Here is a 14,670-nt window from a genome sequence, read left to right as displayed (position 1 = left end):
TGCATTTTGAATGAATGATATGGGTGAATGAGAGAGGAACTGATTTTTGAAAGAGGGCTAGGGAGACTGCAAACTCTAGGCCAGTGATCTTAAAATCATTAATTCATTCTCTCCTGCACTAATCTTTAATCTTTTCCTCTTTACTGGTTTCTTAACTGTTTCTTTCCAACACAAGCGATTGTTGCTTATTCTTAACTTTCATTAGACTCTATGTACCATCTTCAAAGGGGCTTACCTGTGAGGCAAAAAACTTAAAATGCATATATATATATATATATATATATATTTTTTTTTTTTTCAGATGCAGCAAATATGGGAATTTGGTTTTTTTTTTTTTTTGGACTATGTAAATATATTGAGGACTTTTTTTTTTTTTTTAAATTTTCTACTCAATTTGGGCAGTAAGGTGGATTCATGAAAAACATGAAGAAATAAAAAATTACAAACTATTAAAAAAACTCTCTTAAAATCTGGTCAAACTAGATATACAGTGTTTCCTTTATTTATTAGTTTAATATATGTGCCAGAAAAGAAATCAAGGCAAGTCTGGTATGACCTGTTTGTGATGAAATCATGCTAGCTCTTTTTAATTGAAGCTTCTTTTTCTGTTCTTGTTGTTCCACTTGTTTCAGTCACATTCAACTCTTCATGGTTCCATTTGGGATTTTCTTGTCTAAGGTACTGGAAAGTTGCATTTTCTTTTCCAGATCAGTTTACAGATGAAGAAACTGAGGAAAACAAGGTTAAATGAATTGCCCAGGGTCACACAATTCTTTAGTATCCGAGGCTAAATTTAAATTCAGCAAAGTGAGACTACTTTACTCCAGACCCAGCACTCTATCCACTGTGCCGCTTAGCTATTCTTATATAATGTTACTTAAAAAAAAAAAAAAACAAACAAACAAACAAAAAAAAAACCAGGGGCACCTGAAGTCAGGAGACCTGAGTTCAAATTTGACCTGAGACAATTAATATTTACCAGCTATGTGACCTTAAGCAAATCACATCCTCCATTGTCTTGCCAAAAAAAGGGGAAGAGGTGGAATTATTCTGTTCCTTTTGAATGACATATAACTTACTGGAGACATATTCCTATTCTGAATTTTATCCCATCTAATTCAATCAGATTTATATATTTTTTTGGTTGTTGTTGGCCAGGAACCTCTTTTTTTATTTTATTTTTTATATTTTTTTTATTTATAATTTTTTTCACAGTATATATGCATGAGTAATTTTTTTTATAACATTATCCCTTGTATTCATTTTTCCAAATTATTCCCCCCTCCCTCCACTCCCTCCCCCTGATGGCAGGTAATCCCATACATTTTAAATATGTTACAATATAACCCAGATAAAATATATGTGTGTAAATACCATTTTCTTGTTGCACAATAAGCATTAGATTCCGAAGGTGTAAGTAACCTGGGTAGATAGACAGTAGTGCTAACAGTTTACATTCACTTCCCAGTGAGGAACCTCTTTTCTTATACCATTTATTGCCCATATTTTGCACCTTTCTATCTGAGGTCATGGGTTTTATGACTCTGTCCCTTCTTGGATATAATCTTTTATAACTTCCTTGTCACCCCACCTGCCATTCTTCTTTCCATGATATTCCTGATCCTCTCTGCAGTTCCACTTATTGCAGAGAGATGTGGGCATTGCTCTTTCCTTCTCTGCCCTTTCAGTTTAAAGTCCACTTAGATATGTTATTATCTGGCAATTGTGTCCACTGCCTATCTTTCCTCCTCAAACTGCCTATGAAGGATGGGTTCAGGCTTCTGTAGTTTGACTTCCTTTGATGATTTACTTTCTTGAGAAAGTTCTGACTCCTGTGCAGTGTTTTTCTAAATCAGGGGCCCTGCTTGCTATGAAGAATCACACATCCCCTTTTCCCACCATTTAAATCAATATGATTTCTGATATATAAGCCCTATAGGACAAGGTATTAGTGTAGCACGAGCAACCCTACTCTCTACACTATCTGTGCTAGGCTCATTAGCCCAACCTGCACTCAATATTGGCAGGTAAGGAGATTCCAAGAGAGGAATTCTCAACACTTCTAAAGGTTATTCTTAATGTTTTCTAGGTTACTCTTGGTGGGGAAGCTATGTCTACTACTCATTTCTGAGCCCCCATTGGTGTGCTTCCCATTTAAACAAATCAGCCAGGATAATACTATTTCTATTTAACAAATTATATTTCATTACATTTATAATTACAAAACAATTACCAAACAGTGCAAAAGTAAAAATAGTCATATCATGGTAGAACATGTATAAATCTAGGTCATTCCTACCATGCAAACAGTGTCCATCTGGAAAAATGGCACAAATGTACAAAAAGTTAGCTGGGAAGTACAGAAGGACAAGAACACATATGCCATAAGGGGATGGGGGGAGCAACTCATGACTGTGCATTGTAAGCCTTGAAGTCCTTGGTTTCTTTTGGGAATAATCCACAAGATAAGTCATGTGTTGAGCACTGCCTCTTTGGGTTGAGTCCTTTAACTTGGTCTTTGGTGGGCTTTAAGGCAATGTGATATTCTTTTGACAAAAATTCTTCCCCATTAGTTTGGGATCTACAGAATTATTTATGTCTGCTTTAAAGGCTGGATTCTAAAAAAGGCTTCCCCATCTTAAGCCAAGAAAGAGCATGTCAGTCTCTTTGTCTCTAGATAGCTCTGAAGCAGAGGATTCTTCTTTTTCTAATTTATTTAGCTATTAGTAACAGAGGCAAAATCTTTTTTTTCCTTTGTTATCTCCATGGGAGACAAAGCAGGCTCTAAGTTCTTTTCTTAGATCAGCTAATTTTTTATGAGTCTCAGCCAGGTTTAGCTATTTTTGATAATCAAGAGTCAGTGTCAATTCTGAGCCTTCCACTCAGTTGGGCTCAGCTAAGCTTGGCTCTCTTCAAGCTTCAGGGAGCAATCTTAATTCCTTATTCTCTGCTTTAATCTTGCTCTACTTCATTGGTTCCTGAGTGACTCCAGCCTCAAAGCCCCAGCTCCTTGTGTAAAGTGACTCACCATTCTCTTAGGATAAGAAACATAAATCCACGTTTCTATAACATAATCAATATACGATTGTTCTACAAAATATCCTAGATGTTTTCAAGATTCTCATAGTGGTCATGCATAAATTACGTTGTGGGAAATAAGGGACTTAGGGTATTTCTATCTTAAACAAGTACCTTTTCTCTGAAAATCTTTTTTCTCTCAGGTTCTCTCAAAACTGTTTGAATCTGTCTTTCAGTAATTTTTCTATGAGTTTTTTTTTTTTAATTTTAAGTGTCTGTATTTTGGGCTTTTTTTTCCCCAAATAAAATTGTCCAGATTTGAGGGGAGTACCTATGTCTGCACTCACAAAGCTCCTTCCTGATCTGTGGTGTAAACTAAACTCCTAATTGCCTAAGTCACTTTTCCATTTCAGAACTTTTAACGAATTGAGCAGGCAATCTTGGGCATCCTGAACTTAGGGTGCACTGTGATGATTCATCTTAGCATATTTGTTTAGACCTTGGTGTTTCGTACATATTTTGTTTTAAGAGAATCCTGAAAGACCTGCTAGGCAATGGAATTTTCCTGTAAAAATTCCATTGCTTAGCAGATCTTTCAAGAACTTCTTAAACTCCTACATTTCTAAGAAGACAATTTTTCAAGAATGATCAGCAGCCTAGAAGTTCAATAATTTGTGTACTTCTCTGGTTATGGTCTGTATTCTATTCTGCTGGAAGCATCCAGCTCTGGGCTGGAGTTAAAAGACCCGAGTTCAAATTTGACTTCAGATACTCAGTAGCTTTGTAATCCTGGGCAAATCAGCTGTTCTGGGATTCACTTATCTCACTGTAAACTAAGAATAATAAAAGGAGCCTACCTCCCGGAGTTGCTGTCGATAAAATGAGATAATTTGTAAAACACTTTGCAAAACTCAGGGTACTACATGTAAATGCCATTTTTCAAGTTGTAAAAATACTATGGATCCAGTAATGAATTTCTTTCCATTCCTCAGAAGACTGTAGCAGACAATCTCCAAAAATCAAATGTTGTCTTGTGTGAGATCTGCTAGTTCTCTTTTATAGCCTTTAATAAACTTCCTGACCAGGTTTTTAGGTACTGCTTTTGCTCCTTCAGTTTGTTGCTTATATAGAGTATGTCCCTTTCAGACTTTGAAAGGAACAAATTCAAAGACAAATTGGAGACTTGTATACAAAATATATTTGACTAAAACAACTTTGAGAGCTGAATTTTGAGATATGAAAAGAGAAATTCTATTTGTATGTTTCTGATAGTAAATAAACTCTATTTTCTGGAATTGTTCTTGAATGGATTTACTTTGGAAAATCTTTTGGCATTGTGGTTGGCATTTTAGTTTCAGTTCTCCCCAGCAAAATGAAAACTGCATTAACAAATTGTTTTCCCAGTGCTTAAGCAATGCTTAAAAGTTTAATAAATATTTGTTGAATTAAATTGTTTAATTGGTCCAATGGAGTCCAATAACATATAGGCTTCTAGTAAGACCTTAGGCTTGAAGAAGAAATGTATTATTTGGAAAGAGTACTGGACTAGAAAATCAGGAGACCTGGAGTCTAGCATTCACTCTACTAATAGTTGGGTAGCTATGTATTTGGGGGCAAGTAATTTCCTTTCCCTAGAACTTTGTTCCTTCATCAAAGCCTAAAGGGATTGCTTCATATGGTCTGGGAGTGAGAGAGGGAGTGAGGTTCTAACTCTGATGATCTGTGATAATTCTATAATCTGGAAATGGAATGTTAGAATGTTTGTAGCATCTATATCACTTAAGAAATAAAAGAAAATCAGATCCTAGGACAACTGTTGTAAATATAGCAGGTAAAAAGTCAGTTTATGAGTTTTATCAAGAAACCAATTTCATTCATAAGCTCACAGATTTAGAGCTGGAAGAGACTTTAGAGCTCATCTTTTCAAAGTAGCTTATTTTTTTTGAGAGGGAGCCATATTTAGAAAATACAAGTCATCAGTGCCTTTTGTTTTATACCCCAATTATTATTTTTATTTCCCCCCCCCCCTGAGGCTGGGGTTAAGTGACTTGCCCAGGGTCACACAGCTACGAAGTGTTAAGTGTCTGAGACCAGATTTGAACTCAGGTCCTCCTGAATTCAAGGCTGGTGCTCTATCCACTGCGCCACCTAGCTGCCCCCCCCAATTATTTCTTGAGGGAAATCTTCCCTCTCCCACCTTAAGATTGAATTCCTTTTCTTAACAAATAAAAATAATTAAACAAAAGCATCAGACAATGACTAATTATGATAATGTGTGTAAAACACTCAAATTCCATCCCATCTTTACTGAAGATCAAAAAAAGAAAGTTCTTGCCTCTGAAGTTCTTAGGATCATCAAATGGTTCAACTGGGGGTTATTATTAAATGGTAGGATTTAAGAGCTGAAAAGGCATTAAAGAAAAGGCATTAGTTAGTATCTACTTTGTGATTGTGCCCTGTGATTCATGGGATCTTTCTGTTTAACTTGCAGCTGAAACCTCTTAATTGCATTGCTTCCCTCATTAGAATATGAGCCCCTTGAGAAAAGAATTGTCCTTATTTTTATATCTTATCCCTGTGTGGGACAGTGACATTTACCCAAATTAAAATCAGAGACTCTCAAGGTAAAAAGCAAAAAAAAAAAAAAAAAAAAAAAAAAAAAAGATGTATTAAGATCTCAGGAGAAAGGGCAATCCTTTCATATGGTGGATTTCTGGCTTGGGGATCCATCAAACAATCATACCTGAATTCAGAACTCCAAGTATCAGCTAGAATCCCAAGAGATTTTATCTCAAATAGCAAGTCTCATTAATCAAAGCTTCAGATGAATTTAGCTCTCAAGAAGGATCACATATCCTAAATAGTATCCTATTAAATAGGTGTCCACACCTTCCCTATTATTTCTTAGGAAACCTTAGAAGTAAAGTATGTTCTATTATCAGAATCATTAGTCTTTAGCAAGCCATACTTAGGTACAATTTGTTTCATATAATTTTACATTGATAATAGTAAGAGATTCATCCTAGAAAGTTCACAGCTTATCTTCATATCTAAGTAGATATGATTCAACATTACAAATCATTTTACTTTAAGATGCTTAATAACCAACGTTCAGTTATTAACCATGTTTAAAGCAATAAAAACATAGATCACTGTTCTCAGAATCTCTCTAAACAATGAGAACAACTTTAAATGACACAATACAATCAATTAAAACTCACATAGAATATAGAATATATTGTCCTAATTTCTCATTAAAGAACCCTTATCAGAATTAACTTTAATAATTTTTTTTCATCTTAAAAATGTTAAATTCTCATTCTGCTTCTTCCAGGACTTGGTAAGCACTCACTCTCCTGGAACTGAAAACTCCAAAGGTGCTGTCCAAGTCAACCATCCTTGCTTCCTAAGGGCTGAAAGAGATGAGAACACAGCCAGTATATAATTCTTCAAAAACTTATCCTTCATTTCAAAAGAGGGGATTTCCCTTTCTCCTCCCAAATAAAAGTAAACCAACAGCATCTCATATGGGGAAAGTGCCAGATCACTTCTGGGGACAGTTCTAATTCTTTAACAAAGCAATAGACAAACATTTGGTCCAAAGGAATTTAGTCTCTAACATCAATTTAGTAATCAGTTTCTTAAAAATCTGATTCATTATTTCCACTTTTCCTGATGAGGACAGATGTTTCTTCCTTCCTTTCCCCTTTCCTTTCCCATTCCCCTTCCCTTTCCCTTTCTCTTCTTCTCCCTTTCCCTTCCTCTTTCCTTTTTCTTTCCCTTCCCCTTTCCTTCCTTTCTTTCCCTTCCTTCTCTTCTTTCTCTTCCTTTCCTTCCTTTCCTTCCCTTCCTTCTCTTCCTTTCCTTCCTTCCTTATTGGGGTTAAGTGACTTGTCCAGGGTCATACAGCCAGGAAGTGTTAAGTGACTGAGACCATATTTGAACTTTGGTCCTCCTGGTGCTCTATCCACTATACTAACTAGGTGTCCACCCCTTCCCTATTATTTCTTAGGAAACCTTAGAAGTAAAGTATGTTCTATTATCAGAATCATTAGTCTCTAGCAATCCATAATTAGGTACAATTTGTTTCAATGCTATTCCACTAACCCCTCTTAAGGCAGCAGAGCTCAGAGGAAAGCTTCCATCCCTCCTATCAAATAATCCAGTATAATCAGTAAAATATCTCAGTTTTTCCACTAGTGTCACTTAAGAGAGTATTCTGTGTAGTGTTCTGTTTCTCTAAATTACAATCCTTCTCTTGGGAGCAGGTTTCTTGGGGAGCTTCTAGAGGCAGCCTTCCTTTCAGTTAAGTTCAATAATCCCAAAATGCAGCCAGGAGTTAAAGTCCTTTACTGTCTCTTTCCAAATCTTATCTCCAGATCCTTTATTTTCTCCTTCAAGTCTTGTCTTCTTCACTTAGGGGCTCGGCTAGCTTTCTTAGAGGCCCCTCTCTCTCTTTGCTTCCCAAGAGCTTTTGTACAAGTGTTTCCATCCAGCATGAAAGTGGAAATTGGAATGAAATCTTACTCCTCCTCCCAGAGAGTGGGTTTGTGGGTACTCCTTAAAAGTGTGCTCTCTTAAAGGTGTGAATCTCATGGAAATACATTACTGAACTAGAGAACTGTTAAGTACCATGCTAAATTAAATAATTATATCCATTCCAGTGACTTAGTGCCTTGTAAGAATCCTAACATTCCCCCTTTCTTTTGATTTAGAACACAGGGTGGCCATGACCTCCCTGATTTCTCAAGGAGGTGAGATCCCCAAAAAAGAAGGTGAGCACTCCTTCCCTGACTGCTCAAAAAAGAAGTAAAAAGGAGGTGGTCACACCCTCCCTGGCTTCTCAGGGAGATGAAAACATCAAAGGAAATGGGAAATCAAGTCAGATTACTGGGTTTCTGAAGGGACTCACTTAAAACAGGAATACATAAATCCATCAATATGGGCGGTATTATACATAATTACATAAATTACATAAACACATAGTAATACAAGGACAGGGTTGAAGTGATGTAATAAATATCATGAATCAACATGAGGAATTTATATAGTCCATAAGTCCTAGAAATAGTCCAAAAGGAATCCATTATCCATTAGTTTATGTGCCAGGAATCCAATAATTCCTGTAAATTTTGAAGTCCTACAATAGTCTCATCTTGTGTTAGGGAATCCAATGATTCCTACAGATTTTGTTCTTAGGTCTTCTCCTTTGTTTTTAGGTTTTTCTCTTTTTTCTGTCTCTTTCCAGGTGCTTGTTGCCACCCATCTGTTTCCTTCTCCATCTGTTTACTTCTATGTCTGTAAAAATACAAGCAAACCCTCTCTCCCAGGCAGTCAACCTATCTAATTCCCTTCTATTTACCACTTTCTAAATCTCTTCTCATCATCTGGCAATTACATTGGAGCTGTTTATCTGGCAATTACATTGGAGCTGTTTGCACTGGACACTGCCCTGTTGGTTTAAAAGGTCTGTATTCTCCCCAAGTGTAATCCTTTTCTGTTATGTGATTGCTTTTTGGCTGATTGATTACATCAGAGTCCTGACCTTCTAAAGGCTCTTTGGGTATAACCTCAGTTGCCATCATGCCCCACCTGTCTTTTGATTGAGTTCTTGGAGCTGGGCCCCACCTCTCATTTACCTGGGTCAATCTACATTCTGAGGCCCAGTGGAAGCCCTTGTGACATTTTGGACATAGAGTTTTAGGTCTTCTCATTCTATCTCCATATTTACACTGAGCTCTTAGATGTCCAACTTTTCCACATTGAAAATATCGACAAGTTTTTCTAGAAGTCCTTTGCCAAGAGGGACCCTGTATTCCCACATTCAGCATGGTCTGGGTATAATAAGCATTTGTGCCCACTGTGGCACAGTGTCTTATGATCTCCTCTAAAGAAGCATCTTGAGGTTGCAAATCTCATTGGCATTTTCCATAGCCACATGTCTGGTCATTATTTCTGTAGCTGCATTCTCTCCAATAGCTCTTATGACAGCAGTTTGCAGATGTCCCACAAAATCCACAAAAAGTTCATTGAGACCTTGCTCTATTTTTGTGAAAGCTTCCCCTTGATCTTTCTGTCCGGGGAGAGAACCCCAAGCTTTTATTGCAGCCTTAGAAATTTGCTCATACACTGTTATGGGATAATTACTCTGTTCTGAATTCTCTCCATACTGACCTTCACCTGCTAGTTGGTCAAAAGTGACTTGTGTGTTAACTCCTATTTCCCTATAGCATCTGACTTGAATCCTACATAATTCATGATACTCTGAAAGCCACAACAAGTTTTGTCCATGTTCTAAACATATCCTTGCTATGGATTTCCAATCATTAGGGGTTAGAATTTCATAAAACAAACCATCTAGTAACATTTTAACATAAGATGATGTAGCCCCCTTTTTTCAAATCCTTAATTTTATCCAAATCAAAAGGAGCGTATCTTCTCCTTTTTTGACCTGAAGAGTCAAGCTCTTCAATCACAGGGTATGCATCTATAAAATCACTTACATCCTGCCCTTCTCTCTTAGCCTTAACCAATGCTTTTTCTAATCTTGTCATAGGCTGCTTCACAGGCAATTCTGTTTGTGTCACTGCCTCTCCCCCACCTACTTCTCCTTCCACCCATAAAGGGCTAATTGAGGGAGGTAAGTTGGGGGATATGGAATGACCTAATTTCTCCTGCTGTGAATTCTTATCTGATTCTGTATCCTTTTCACCTAATTAGTTGGATCCTCCCCCTCCTGTTCTTTCTTCCTTTTCTTTAGTCTAACACTTTCTAAAGCCACTTGGATTAAATTATATGTATGAAGTATATCTTTGGAAATTGAGTTTGGATTGGAATTGTAGTGTTCACCTAGTTGCTCTCCTACTAATTTCCACTAATCTAGATGCAATTCTTTTTCCATAGAAAAATAAGGACATATGACTTGCGCAGTTTTTAAAAGTTCAATGATCTTCTCCAAAAGATCAATAATCAATCCTTGGCTTTTCATAACCTTGACAATTCTCTCTAAACATTTTCCTTGAACAGAAACAGAAGGCTGTTTTCTAAAAATTTGCCCCATTTCGCTGAAATTCTACTTTAGCTCTTTAACAAAGTTTCCTTGTTACTCACCCTTATTTCTGGGTCAGAGAGACTTTTCCACTGAGATCTGGATCGGAGGCTTTTCCACTGGAATCAGGATTGTGTCTGTCCCACGTTTAGGCGCCAAGATGTAGTGTTCTGTTCTCTAAATTACAATCTTTCTTTTGGGGGCAGGTTTCCTGTGGAGCTTCTGGAGGCAGCCTTCCTTTCAGTTAAGTTCAATAATCCCAAAATGCAGCCAGGAGTTAAAGTCCTTTACTGTCTCTTTCCAAATCTTATCTCCAGATCCTTTATTTTCTCCTTCAAGTCTTGTCTCCTTCACTTGGGGCTCGGCTAGCTTTCTTAGAGGCCCCTCTCTCTCTTTGGTTCCCAAGAGCTCTTGTCTGAGGGTCTCTAGCCAGCATGAAAGTTGAAGTTGGAATGAATTCTTACTCCTCCTCCCAGAGAGTGGGTTTTTGGTTACTTCCTGGGCTTGTGGGAGCGCCTTAAAAGTATGCTCTCTTAAAGGTGTGAATCTTATGGAATTCTAGTAAATACATTACTGAACTAGAGAATTGTTAAGTACCATGCTAAATTAGATAATTATATCCTTGTATATATAGCACCTTGTAAGAATCCTAACAATTCTGGACCCAGATTCCCTCCCTCCAGAGGGACACCTCCTTAATACCTTCTTATTTATCTTTAGACATATCACACACCTTTCAGATACAATTTGTTTTGAAATTACACATATCCCTCTGTGTCAAATTTCCTTGCTTTTATTTCCTTGTTAAAGGGAGAAAGCCAGGAAAACCTTAAAATTCAGAATCTAGGTAATATCTAAATAACTTTGGATCAAATTTCACAAAATTTATGCCACATATATTCACTTGGGCTGACAAAATGTGAAAGCACAGCTCGTTCATTTTTTTAAAAATTGCCTAATGTGCAATTTAGCAAGCAACATAATAACTTAAATATATTTCATCTAATTAGGAGATACAAACATGTGCCTTCTTTAGATAAGTTACCAAGAATAAATTTTTTTTAAACTTAAAATCAAATCAAATATAGATTTAAATTTCTAGAAACAATACTTCAATATCAATCCACACATATTTCTAAAATCTTATACCAGAATAAAGAAATGCACAATTTTATCAGTTAATAGGATTATCTCATATAATTTCAGATTCCAATTTAAACACACACAGCCTCAAAATTTAAGGTGGCAGAAAATTGCCCTTTCAAGTCCATCAATAAGGGAGGGGAGCATGAAAGAAGGGCTTGAAGAAATTGGTGGATTTTAGGATCCTGGGGGAGAGGGCTGGAAAAATTTGGACCCAAGTGTCCAGCTCTGTGGTTCAGTGGCTCCATGCCAGAAATACTGAGGGGCCACGTTGAAGATATTGGCGCATCAATGCAAACCCCAGAAGAAGGTCATCCAGGTATGCCAGCCTAGCCAGGACAGAATTCAAAAGTTTTTCCAAGAGAGAGAAGCATGAAAAATCCCAGAAAGGGCATTTTGTTTTTGTTTTTGTTTTTTTCCCTTTTGCAGTTTTTCTGTAAGCCTCAGGTTCAGGCCCTCAGAAGACTTTTAGTCATGAAAATTAGACTTTAAAATACAACAGACTAACTCAAGTTAGCTGACAGAGAGACGATACCAAGTACCCTAATGATTAGTCTCAAAACCCCCAAAGAGAAAGCATTTGTTTAGTCCCTGCAGACCCAGACACACACTTGGGAGTCATCCCAATTCCCACCATATGCTCGTGAACCTGACCAGCTTCCACCTTCTCAGGTTTAAAAACAAAAGACCCAAGCCCCCTCATTGGATGAACTAAAAGGCAGTAACCATCCTTGACCAAAAATCACCAATGTTGTCTGCCTCCCATAGGTCACAGTCACTTCCTGCATTTCCTGTCATCTCCTGCTACCCAGAGCCTGACTCTCCAGAGATCACATGATGCCCATTTCCCCCCAACCACCAATCCAGGGTCCCTCCCAAACCCATCCAAGGCCCCATCTCCCAGCTCTGGGAACAGGATTCATGCAACTTAGTCTCACCCTGAGAAAGCTTCATCCAATCTGTCAATCAGTCCCATTCAATGTTTTAGCAGTTCAATAACCTTAAATATTTCTGCAGACTCAAATCAATCAGTTCTAGGACCACAGAAATATGTCAATATTTAAAAATTCTTTTTCATGTGGCAGCTAAAACTTGCCCATCTCAGAATTAGAACTTCCTTTTTTTTCTAGTTAAAAGCTATTTGCATAAATTCTATTATGTACAAAATGAGCTCTTTTAAAGCCCAAATAGCCAGATCTTTTCCTTTGTAATTCAGCTGACTCAGAGAAACACAGAAGACAAGAATACTGACACGAACACACGCACATTGCTTTTCTAAATCAATCAAGCTCTTGTTCTTGGCCCCTCCTTGGGGTGGAGGATAAGAAGGGAGTTCTGAAGCTGAAACCACAGGAGCCAACCACCTGGGTATTACAGTCTCCTCTGAATTTACACCCTGCCCTGGGGATGACAGTTCCTCCACGTGGGATGCCTGCCCAAACAAAACAATAGTATTTAATCCCAATAAATTTTGGTATTTCATCCCAATTCTTCCTACAGGGCTATGTTCTGTGACACTGGATGATTACCTTAGATTGTTCCTTTCCCAAGATTCACAGATTCTTATCCTTTGATGGAAGACTCACCTGACCAAAGGAAGATGGGAGTACCCTTATAGACTCTTACCTCTTAGAGTTTCCCAGTATCAAAGGGAAATAAGAGCCTTTTATGGATTCTTAAAGTTTTCTTAAAGTGCTTAAAGTTTTCCAATTCCAATCCTACTCACTCAGGCGACTCACCAGTTTTTGTTAAAAGCAAAGTGTTCTTATGGTCTCTAACTGCTTAGAGTCTCCCCACCTCATCAGTTTCTTGCTCTCCCTGGGTTGTGTACAACTTCCCTGACTGATTTCAAACTTTTCTCTGCTGGTTTATCCCCTGAGCCAAATTCATCCTCTATCTTTGCTAGCCCACTTCTATTTTTGCTTTCTCTGAGTATCTTTCTTTGGGAATTTACCTGATCAGAGCAGGAGTTTCTGAGCTGAATCCAAAGACTGGAGAATTCTCCGTCTGCCCAAGAATTTGGTATGGAAGGGACCCATTAAGAACAGGAAATATCCCAGAACAAGCCTCCAAAACTTGTGTGGGACAGCGATTCTAACCCATATTAAAACTAAAGACTTTTAAGGTAAAAAAGCAAAAAAAAGGATTTATTATGATCTTACAAGAAAGGGCAACTCACAACAGACAAAGTGTCACTGGAAGAATGCTGAGTGCAAATTGCAAAACACAACATCATGTAGATCCTAACTAGAGGCCCCCAACCCCACTTCTGACTTTCTCTCTCATTGACTGAGGAGTTCTAATTTACCCAGAGCCCAGAAACAAAGAGTACTAGTCAACAACACATTCTTACTGTATTAGGTACTTAAATGCTAATGAAAAGCAGAGGGAGAAGAGGAGGAAAATGTTTGTTATTTAAGATACCGAAGCTATTAACTATAGCTCAGTTTATTATTGCAAAGTCTTAAGTCACAATTAGGGCATGGGGTTGAGCCACATTCTTATGAAAGGTCTTCACTGCTTATCCTATTCATCCCCACAATGGATTGTACATTTTTCATACTTAATAAATGCATTTCTTTCTTCCTTTCTTCCTCCCTTCCCTCTCTCTCTCTCCCCCTTCTTCCCTTCCTTCCTCCTCTTCCTCCTTTCTTCCCTTCCCTTCCTTCCCTCTCTTCCATTTCTTCCCTTCCTCCCTCTCTCTTTCCCTCTTTTTCTCTCTCCCTCCCTCCTTCCTTCCTTCCTTCTGATGAAGGACCCCTCTGGTTTATATTGCAGATCCCTTGGGAAAGAATTTGCAAACCCAAAGTCTGTGACAAAAGGGGATTTATTTACCTAAAGAAGACAGCTTGCTAGAAGACAGCTTAGTGGGCAAGGTCCTGTCAGGACTATTGCAAAGATGGGTTTGCATTGAGAAGAAAATCTGTTAGAACTTCTGCAAAGATGTCTGGACAGACAGTGCTAGATATATCAGGGCTGCTTTGATCTTTCACCCAGAGCCAGGGGGCCTAATCTCTGGATGAATCTGAGAGATTGATTTTCAGTTCAATTCAATTAAAAATTGAATGAGATTACTTATTTTGGGAGTTTCCCCTTATGGACAGACATGTGTGCCCCTCCTAGAGGACAGTTTCCCCCCACAGATTAAGGGGACACTGTTTACATCATTTTCCCCCTCACGTAGTCCCCCCAAGTTAATTTGGAATAACGGGATAAAGGTCTCATCTTTTGTAGTTGCTCCAAGCTGACAAGGGGCATATAGCTGGCCCTACCCAGTGGGGTCCGGACTAAAGAGGGGACATGAGTGAGTTGTAGGCGGCAGCAGCCTTTGGTGCTGAATGTCAGAATCGGGTCTCAGGTGATTTCAGATTGACCAAGTGGTAGGAATTTCATGACTCAGAGTCTGGAAGAAGCAACTCTCCCAATTATATTAAAAATACAAGAACTAAATATGAGCAAAA

The 14,670-nt window shown here is 38.0% G+C and overlaps 1 protein-coding gene and 1 long non-coding RNA gene across 4 annotated transcripts in view; one reads left to right on the top strand and one right to left on the bottom strand.

Moving 5' to 3' along the window:
• Nucleotides 1-14,670, top strand: part of LOC141564193 (cytochrome P450 4F11-like) — a 60,945-nt gene that overhangs the window by 15,366 nt on the left and 30,909 nt on the right. Inside the window, exon 2 of one of the 3 annotated variants that reach the window (XM_074306378.1) lies at nt 13,965-14,085. The exons of 1 other annotated variant lie outside the window; for it this stretch is intronic. The gene's annotated coding sequence lies outside the window, so the exon portion shown is untranslated. Of the gene's footprint in view, nt 1-13,964 lie in introns of those variants that run through there. One more of the 3 variants, XM_074306387.1, reaches the window with a different exon arrangement.
• LOC141552067 (uncharacterized) lies at nt 481-10,550 on the bottom strand. Its single transcript, XR_012485049.1, has 2 exons — nt 10,129-10,550; nt 481-728 (listed from the first exon to the last, which is right to left on the bottom strand). It is a non-coding gene; the product is annotated as an uncharacterized LOC141552067 (long non-coding RNA).

Source organism: Sminthopsis crassicaudata, chromosome 1 (assembly GCF_048593235.1).
Source record: "Sminthopsis crassicaudata isolate SCR6 chromosome 1, ASM4859323v1, whole genome shotgun sequence".
In the NCBI taxonomy this organism is placed as follows: Eukaryota; Metazoa; Chordata; class Mammalia; order Dasyuromorphia; family Dasyuridae; genus Sminthopsis; species Sminthopsis crassicaudata.
Note: the sequence above shows the minus strand (reverse complement) of the source record. Positions and strands in the feature narration are given on the sequence as shown.